Raw genomic sequence first — 10676 nt, 5'->3', positions numbered from 1 at the left:
CAATTTAGAACTTTTTTTATTATTTCAGGAATATCTCTAATCAATACCTTTCATTCAAACTCCCACCTGAGACTTCCTACTACCTGTTGGATTAGGCTAATTTAGGGTGAAAGAGAAATGTGTAAAAGTTGGCTTGAGGCTTAACATCAAAAAAACTAAAATCTTGCTAACTGGTCCCATCATTTCCTAGCAAAGGGAGAGGAAATGAAGCAGAGTCAAATTTTATATTTATTTATTCATTTACACTCATTTACTTACTTATACTTACATTTATTTATACATTTCTGTTCTATATACTTCATATCATTTATTTAGTTATATTTATATTCTTGGGCTCAAAAATCATTGCATATGGTGATTGCAGCTGTGAAATCAAAAGACGCTTTCTCTTTGGAAGCAAAGTTATGGCAAATCTGGATAGCATACTGACAAACAGAGACATCACCTTGACAACAAAGATCTGTATTGTCAAAGCTTTGGTTTTTCCTATAGTAATGTATGGTTGTGGGAGTTGGACTAGATGAAAAACTGAGTACTGCAGAGCTGATGTTTTAGAATTGTGATACTGGAGAAGATTTTTGAGAGTCCCTTGGACAGCAAGGAGATCAAATCAGTCAATGGTTAAAGAAATTAATTCAGGGTATTCACTGGAAGGTCAAATATTGAAACTGAAGCTTAAGTACTTTGGCCACATAATGAGAAAACAGAATCTAATGAGAAAATGTTGGGAAAGATTAAAGATTAAAGATAAAAGGAAAAGGTCATGGCAGAGGATGAGGTGGATAGACAGTCTCATAGAAACAATGAACATGAAGTTGGACAGATTTTGGGAGAGAGTGGAGGATAAAAGGGTCACAAATGAATGACTGAACAACAGTGTCTTTCTTCCAAACTAGTTCTCTTTTCCAGTTTGCCTATTTTTGAATGTGACATCATCCAATCAAGAGGCTCAAAACCTTAGAATTCTTTATTTATCAACACATTTACTGAGCAAAGTATAGTGGAAGAATATGAAGAAATATAAGACAAGGCCTCTGTCAACTAGGAGTCTGTAGTCTAGCTGGGAAAAGAAAGTATGCACATATAAAAATATCTAAGTGCCACAAAAACCCTTGGAACCAGTCACTCCACAATGCAGATGGGCATAGCTTATTCCAGGAAAGACTGGGATGGCTGATATATTTGGGTGTATAATGTGAGTCATTATTGACCCCTTTATTCCCTATGCCCAACCAGTTACCTAACTTTCAAAAAATTTGTATTCATTTACATAACATTTATTGAGTCCCTATCAAATATAAAGAATTGGAATTATGTATATGAGGGTTGGGATACAGAGTAGAATAAGACACAGTCTCTCCTCTCAAAGATTTTATATTTTAATACAAGAATGATTCTTTGATAGAATCTAGACCAACAATGTTCAACAATGAGTTGGAGAGTCGTTGGAAGAACACTTAAAAGTGCTTGCCTTGACCGTGAAATCATCATGATCTAAATGTGACAATAGAATTGGAGGATACCATACTGCTTCATGTGGTCATTTCTCTCTCCATTCCACCTCCAGTTCTGTCTCCTGCCCCTCTCTTCTAAACTACTCTTCATTCTATTCCACTCTTATGTCTATCTTGTAGAACACCCTCCAACCAATCAGAGCCTTCACTTGATGACATTACCATACTGTAGGCACATGTCCAACCAAAGCATTGCCAAGGTAGATGTACTTTACCTTTGAGGTATGCTTTTAACCCCAGGTGTTGTGGAAAATGAAGTTTTACAGACATTTCTTCTACACATGTCAACTCATCAAATGCAAATCCACTGAAATAATTTGTTCATTTTGGTTGATCCTTTCCTCTAGAACCTTGATCCTCAAAAATGTATATTTCTTAAATGATATGCATTTTGAACCTTGTTTTAACTCCTGACTTTGTTGCTTACTAGCTATGTGACTTCAAGTAAGTCTCTGAGCCTAATTACTTATCTGTAAAATGGATACTATCCTACTTCATAAAGCTGACGTAGAGAAGATTAAATGTAAAAAATGCATTGCAACCATATAAAGTCACACAAAGATAATAGCTTGTTTAAATGCTATTATGACCATGTTGAAAGTAGCTCTGGGAAGAAACTGAGGTAATGAAGATTTGGTTAAATAGAGAGAAGGGCTTTCCAAGGTTCAAGTATTACAATAAAACTGTGTTACAGAAATTTCTTAAAGTCTATGTTGACTATAACCAGAGACCCCAGAAGGAAATATAAAGTGTGAGTGAATCATCCAAACCAACAAAAATAAATCACAGTTATGTTTCCGTGACAATGGATTTTGCTATTCTGGTGTTAGTGCCAGTGACTAACCTTCTGTGTGACAAAGAGGCTAAGCCTGGCTATGTGCTTATGACTCATAGTCTTAAGTTTACAACATTTGCCAACGAGGCAAAGGGCACTCCTCTGTGTGGTAGGGTAGATTCCCTTTTTTGTTTTTTAAACACCCAAAGGTTATCTCTTGGCTATTATTGGACTGAGGGAAATTGAAGCAAATATCACTTATCATTTTACAAGTTTGTAGCACCCCCTCTGGGGTTCCTCTCTGGCATTGGTTGGGTTTATTTCCCTCAGAGTTTTAGAGAGGTAACTAGAGGTAACTCTGAGAGGTTACTAGAATTTCTAGGACCACTGTCCAAAAGCCCTAATCTGATATGCTCCTAATTATCAATTAACCAGTAGAATTTTATTAGCTTCTGAAAAAAAATGTTTGCTGACAATGGATAGCAAGGAATGAAGGGTTTTTTTTAAATCCCTTCAAACTGGAGGAACACTCTCTCTTTGCACACACAAAGTCCCTGAGGAGAGTTGGCTCAAGTTCAAAGTGCAGTGAGAGTGAGGCACATTTGCAGAAAACACATGTGGTCAAGAAAGTATCTCCTGATTTAAGACCCTGGAAATCTTGTTCTCCTTTCATGGAGTCCTTATGAGGTTATCCTTAAGTTTAGCTTTCTGCTTGGGCTCAGTTTTTATTTTTATTTTTATTTTTTTTTAAATTTTATTTTATTATTATTATTTTTTAATGTTTAACAATCACTGCCATAATATTAAGATTTTATCACCCCCACACCTACCCCCCATTACCTCCCTCCCTCCCCACGACCGCATACAATTCTATATAGGTTCTACATATACTTTCCTATTGAGTACATTTTCACTATAGTCATGCTACGTAGTTGAACTAAAATAAATGCAAGAAATAGTATAACTAATCAAAACATGATACACAAAAACACACACACTCACAAACATGTTCTGCTACATTCTGCGAATGACTTCCATATTTCTTTCTCTGAGTGTGGAAGGCATCTTGCCTTAGAAAACCACCATTGGGATTTTTTTTTTAATAAGTTCTTGCGTTATTACGAATTTCCAAGTCTACCAGAAAAAACTCTCGCACGCTGTGGTCGTTGCTGTGCACAAAGTTCTCCTGGTTCTGCTCCTTTCACTCAGCATCAGATCATATTTGGGCTCAGTTTTTAGAGGGAGGCCTTTCCATTTCCACTTGCAGATGTTCCCTGCAAATACCGTAGAATTTGTTGCAAACTGTATTGGCTGGTGGGATCTTTGATGGATCTTCCTTCATTCATCTGGGGACTCTCCACTTTCAGAATATTCATTTACTCATCTTCAGGAAAGAATAAACACAAAAGAAACAGAGGTGCTGTGTGTTCACAGACATGTCAGCTAGGTGGGAAAAGTGGTCATTACCTCTTCACCTTACAGCTCAAAGTGATGCTCCTCATTCAAAATTTCCTAGGAAAGAGAATGATAGTCTGTTCGGACTTTCTGTAGGAACACTCGGTTGCTGCTCATCCTCTCCTGGTTTAAAAAAATAGTATTAGAATTTTAGCAGTCAGTCAATAGATATTTATTAAGTGGCAATTATGTGCTAGGTAAGTACTGAAAAAACAAAGAAAAGTAAAAGACTGTCCCTACCTTTGAGGAGCTCAGTATCTAATTGGGGAGACAACACACAAGAAATTATGTACAAACAAGCTATATCTAGGATAAATTAGTGCAGTTTCTTGGTCAATCATCTTTTTTCTATTCTGCTATGTTATGGAAATGCTTGTTTTATTTCTTAAGTTCAGAATAAAATAAGTAATTTTTTTTCAAAATAGAAACAATCAACATAAGGAAGTCACTGGAATTAAGAGGGATTTGTAAAGGCTTCCTGAAGAAGTTGGGATTTTAGCTGGGATTTGAAGGAAACCAGAGATCAGAGATGAGAAGGGAGACCATTCCATGCATGGGAGACAGTCAGAGAAAACGCCCAGAAGAGAAGGATGTGGAGTATTTTGTTCATGGAACAGCAAGGCCAGTACCCTTGAATCAAAGAGTAGGTGGTGCGATGTGAGTGTGTAAGAACACCAGAAAGGCGTGTGGAACAAAGGTTGTTTGTAAAGGTACTTTACACTGACTGTTTTGTTTGGTAAATAGAGGTGGTAACTGGAGTACCTGGTGTTTATTGAGAGGGAAAGTGATAAAGTCAATCCAGGGTTGGGCTTAATGAAGATCTCTTTGTGCTCTGACTCAGGATTTTCTATTTCCTTTCCCTGGGAGCTTGTGTCTCCATAGCGATTTTATTCTGAATACCCCCAGGCTACAGGCTTTCAGTCTTAAGTGGTCCTATTGATTTTTTTTAAAAGTGATTTTGAAGAAAAGTTTTTCTGTCTAGGTTTTTCGTTTTCTTTTCTTTTTTAAAGTGGAGCCTACTGGCAAGTTTTTCTTTATTCCCTTTTTGATCAAGATATTTGGCCCTAAATTTTCTTTTGGTGTAGTTATATTTGGTACCCTAATTCCTGGAACTGTAACCCAGGGAAAATTTCAGGGCAGCCCTGTTTATATTCAATGCTATTTTTTAAAAATAGTTTTATTTTTTGGAGATATAAAGAGCTTATCTGGACTAGCTTAACCTCATACTCCACCTGATACTAGCATGCAACTATTGTTATGCATGTGGGTACTGCTGAATTTTATTCATGTTCTATGTGTTTATAAGCAAGTTTTGAATGCTTGCTCTAAGCACAATGATTTGCTTTATGTTCATACATGAAAAAGTCATTGGTATTGTTTCAGGATTTGAGCGGTGACATGAAACTTTTAAAGCAGGGTATATGAATCCCAAAGAGCATTGTCTGCATAATATTAAACGTTTATTGCTTTGAAAGACTTAATAGCTCTGATTAATGCTGTAACCAAGAGGTGTGATTATGAAACATGCCCACTACCTGACAGAGATGATGGATGGATGATGCAGACATGGCCAACGTATGGCTTTGCTTTGCTTGACTGTACTTATGTAGCTCAAACTGGATCTGAGGAACATTATGCCTACTTCCATTCTCAGGGACAAGAGGCTCAGGTCTCAGAATATGGCTGTATCTCTCCCTTGGGGACATAGGGATACCCAGGAGGAGTTGAGGGTGATTGCCTAGTGTCATTCTTCACATACACACCAAGATTTTCAGTTGAAAATTGGTTTTAGTCAGCTTTTAGCAAGAGGTATTTACTAAGTAAAGGCATACATAAGAATTGATATAAAACATCCCCTCCCCCCAGTTCTGTGAAACTCTCCCACAAGTACATACAGGTTCCTGGAGAAAGTAGGTTCAAGTTTTGACAGTGCATTTAATGAAAGGCTAAGTAAGCTCTTAGTTATCCGAAGTCTTTTTCCCCTATTCATGGGGTGCTGAAAAATCTCCCCTTGAGTCTCATGAATCTGTATCCAACTGTTCTTGACTTCCAGTGCAGACCTTGCTGTTAGCTGATAAGAGTTGTGGCTGACTCTGAGGGGAAGATAATGAGGTCCAACATCCTCTACACCTTTGAAACTCACAGATTCCTCCTTTAGCCAGAGGCAGAGGTGCTAGAGGAGAGGGAAAAGAGACTGAGGACGAAAGCCAAAGCCCAAGTCTCTCCTTAATTCTCCGTGGGGATGGCTGAGTGCCACACTTGCTCCAGCCTTTCAAGTGAGTTTGGTTCCAACTACCTTGGTAATTGATAGTAACCCCTGGGAAGAATTTCCTAGGTCTATCTGAATATTATAATTCTTTTACACCATTACAATTCAAAGGACTTTTTGTACTTTGTCTGTGGTCTATGATCTCACCTAGTTAAGGTATTAAGGCTAAAATGGGGTTTCACAGGGGTACTTTGGTTGAGACAGAAGATTTTTTGTTTGTCAGTCCTTTCAGTTGTGTCTGATTCTTCATGATCTCATTTGGGGTTTTCTTAGCAAAGACACTGGAGTGGTTTGTCATTTCCTTCTTCAGTTCATTTTACAGATGAAGAAATGGAGATATTCAGATTTAAGTCTCCTGCCCAGGGTGACACAGCTAGTAAGTGTCTGAGACTAAATATGAACTCAGTTCTTTCAGTGGCTGGTGTTTTATCCACTGTGACACCTACTTGCCTCCAAGTAAATGATTGTGATGGCAAAACAAAAATGAAGAAATAAGAGAGTCATTGAAACATTTTAAACATGTAGAAGATAACGAAAGGAATTTCAGAGGGAGATACAGATATGCTGAATTTAAAATAAATATTTTGAAAGCTAGCATATTGAATCTACTTTAGTGTGAAACAGCTATCTGTAATAGATATCTACAATATCACGTGTAATCCTCTTATTCTGTTCTTTGTCCACTGAAATGTTCAAGCAAATTGGTGTTTGTCAAGTAAAGAAAGACAAAAAAATTAACATTATCTTAAAAATGAAAGTTAAAGTTCATTAACTGAGTACCTATGAATCTAAGTTTACACAAATCAGTAGGTAAAGTTAAACACACAATGTTTAAGTTATACTGCACATTAATTTTCTTTCATTTAGGTTTTAAATCACTAATGGTGATTACAGATATGCACAGGCCTAAATGTTATCAGTTTTATTATGTGGGTAGATAATGTGGATTCTTCTGGCCTCATTATTAATTACCCATAAGAATGTTTGTAAAGTATCTAGATATGCTTAGTTTGCAAACTAGGAAGCTGAGAAAGAACCCTAGAGTTTATTTAGAACAATCCCTGAGAAATTCTATAATAGATCATTAAGGAGATAGTTAGTGACCACTTGGGCAACGAGGTTGAGCACCAGACTCAGAGGCAGAATGAACCAAGTTCAAATCCAGCCTCAGACACTTACTAACTGTGCTACCCTGGGCAAGTCACGTAAGCCTCTTTGCTTCAGTTTCCTCATCTGTAAAATTATCTAGAGAAGGAAATGGCAAGCCACGCCATTATCTTTGCCAAGAAAACCCCAAATGGGATCATGGAGAGATAGACACAACTGAAAAAACTGAACAACAACATAGTGAACACTTAGACAAAGAAGCAATGATTACAAAGAGCCAGTGTCAAACTTTTTCTGTTTTTGACTAGCAAATTGTGGTACCACTACTGATATAGTTTAAATTTTAGCAAAGCATTTGATAAAGAATCTCCAACTATTCTTATGGAGAAGATGGAGATGTGTAGAATAGGTGATAATATAATTAGATAGATTTGGAACTGTTCAAATGGTTGAACTCAATAAGTAGTCATTAAAGATTCAATGTCAGCTGGGCAGGAGGTCTCTGGTCCATGGATCTATGCTTGGTCCATGCTGTTTAATATATTTTATCAGTGACTTTACCTGATTATTTCCATCATTTAAGTGAAATAACCGATCAATTCAAGTTTTGAGTTTTAACCAGGTTTTCTGGTATCGGGCAATCATTGTGAGTAAAAACCCATTAAAAATTAATATTTAAAAGAAAGGCTTTCTCATTCCTGTTGACCTAAATTAAAAAGACATTTTCTCCTCTTATTGTCAGGAGTACATTTATTTTCAGTCCAATAAAAAAGCACAGGATACCAACTACTAAATATGAAGGGCAGTATGATAGAGTGGACAAAACTAGTATAGGGGAAAGAGTACTGATCTGAAAGTCAAGAGATATGGATTTAAATCCTGGCCCTGATACTTTTCCTTATCTGTAAAATGGAAATAATAATCTCACCTACCCCACAGAGTTTTGGAGAGGACAAAATGAGATAACAAGTACATTAGGAAATGGAAAGCCTTAGACGGCTCAATAATTTATCATTATTTCTATTATCATTATTAATTTTATTATCATCATTATGAATTATTTTTACTTATCTCACAGGATTATTGTGAGGAAAGTGCTTTTTAAACTCTAAAGTGAGTTGTGCTCACTATCAGGTAACATTCTTGAACTTCTAGGCTGGTCATAAGGCCTTTCCAAGCCATGTTCTCCTGAACATTGAGACTGAGCGCTAATTAAAGAATCCATTGTAGGAATTCTTACTTTTATGTATCTTGATAGGTGGAACTCTGTATTTACATGGAAGATAAATGAGGAGATGACTATTTAACAAAATGATTTTTCACTGCACTTACACACAGTTTTTCAGGAACAGATCTAGTGTCTAAGGAAGTCTCTGCCTTAAAAAGGATGAGTCACAAGCTGTAGTACATCTAAAGGAGAGCAAACATACCAATGGAAACATTTCACACCAGGAATGGCTGAATGAAGTAGGGATATTTGACTTGAAGAAAGAGAAGACTTAAGGGACCTGGTGACCACTGTTTTCAAACATTTAGACTCTTATCTGGAGGGACTAGATTTATCTTGTTTATTGAACCAGCACCAAGAAGGGAAGCTTCAAGGAGGAAGATTTCATTATAGTAGAATATTTTCCAACGATTAGGACTTTACAAAAATGGAATGGGTTTGTTTTGAGGTGCAATATGTTCCCTATCATTGAAGATATCTGTTGATGGCTAAATGATTATATGTTTGAGATGCTGAAGAAAGGGATTAATATTTAAAGTAGGGATTGTTCTAAATAAACTCTAGGGTTCTTTCTATCTATAAGATTCAATTATTCTAAAAATCAGTATTTCTTTCATAAGTGCCAAGAAAGAGAGGAGACCTTCTAGAAGGAGTGTCCTCTGGGTCCAAAAATTAAATTTTGTATATTAAATTTTAAATTATTAAAATTGTAATGCCATGTAAGTCTTTTATGAAGTCACTTCATCTCACTTATTAATATCATTTTTCATCTTAGATAATGATAGGGAATAGTGACCATTCCTTCTGGAGATCATGCCTAGAACTGGACTCCTTCCAGAGCCACATGGGTTCTTTCTGGTGAGAAACACTCAATCCCTGGAGCTGGGCCCCTACAATGTTACATGCATTCTGGTCCTTTCCAGGGGGCCCCTTGATAAAAGACACATACAGACAGAAACCTCTAATGGATGTCTATGTGCGCCTTAATGACTGCCAGAACTTAATCAAAGAGGCTTGACTGTTGAGTCAGGAAGAGATCATTAAAAGGAGTGACTCTATCCTCTCACTTTCTCTTCCTTCTGTCAAGTATGTGAGACTCTCCTTCCAACTTTCAGTGAAGGGAAGAGGAGATTGCCTCTCTACTGGCAGCAATGGTAGCAAGAAGTTTTCCCAGGTTGAGTTTAATCTTGGACTTTGGGTCTCTGACTCCTTGTTCTGCTTTTATTTTTTCCCCTGAGCACAGCTGAGTCAACAGCAATCTTCTTAAACCTTGGTAGCCACTTCATGGACTTCAGAGGTTAGAGTTAATAGTGTCATTCAGAGGTCAGAGTGGCTAGTAGTAGGAGATGTCTTCTTCAACTACATGTAAAGCTGAGGTCTGATAGGTCTATTCAACAGTACTCCAAAGTGTTTCATGTTTTAATGTCAACTGAGAGAAATGATTATTAAATTATCAATTATTGAGGAGATCCAGGTTATTTTTCCCTTCCTAGATCTTCATTCTGTACTAGGCCAAGCCAGTATCTGCACGATGTTGTTGATGGGTGAGATTACCTAAATACTCAGCGTATTTGCCTTTCATCTTGGGTGGAAGTTGTTGCCCCATCCAACTAGAGAGCCTTACAAAGAATTTAATCTAAGGTGAATTCTGGCTCAATGTATTCCTCTCTGCTGGGTCTAAGTAGACCCTTTTTGTCTAGATTTCCCTAGGCAGGAAGAGGTAATCTGGATAAGAGATAAGTCTCTTTGACCAAGACTGAGTGATCAGTCACATCCCCCAGAATCTTATTAGAATAAGCCTTCTCATCATAATATTCATTCTGTCTTTATTTGTTGACCAATCAGAGTCAATTGCCACCCTGAAAAACATCCACTCTTTCAAAGGTATATAAACACTGAGGGGATTCCACAAGGGATCTTTGGCGTTCAATAGTTTCATTGACCTCATTTATTAATTATTGCTAGCATGATTAATAAAATGATTAATTACTCAGAGAGGCTGCTTGCGGGTCATGTGACAAACAAGACAGAGTATGGAATGGCAACCCACCCACCAAGTCATATGATTGGCACAATAGTGACTAGTGAAAAGCAGGTTAAAGAGGGTACAGACAAAGCACTCATTACATCTTTACTTTCTTTTGCATCCTCTACATTTTTTCAAGGCTGTCCAAAATCCTTTGGTGGGTGGCAAGCACCCCACAGGCTATATGTTGTTCAGGCTTGGGTTTGGAGGTTGGATACTTAAAACATCATGCTCAGAGTTTTAAGTATCAACCTTACAAGAGAATGTAAATTGTTGCTGCTTGTTTAGGTATCTCTTAGTGC

This window comes from Notamacropus eugenii, chromosome 1 (genome assembly GCF_028372415.1).
Source record: "Notamacropus eugenii isolate mMacEug1 chromosome 1, mMacEug1.pri_v2, whole genome shotgun sequence".
In the NCBI taxonomy this organism is placed as follows: Eukaryota; Metazoa; Chordata; class Mammalia; order Diprotodontia; family Macropodidae; genus Notamacropus; species Notamacropus eugenii.
Note: the sequence above shows the minus strand (reverse complement) of the source record.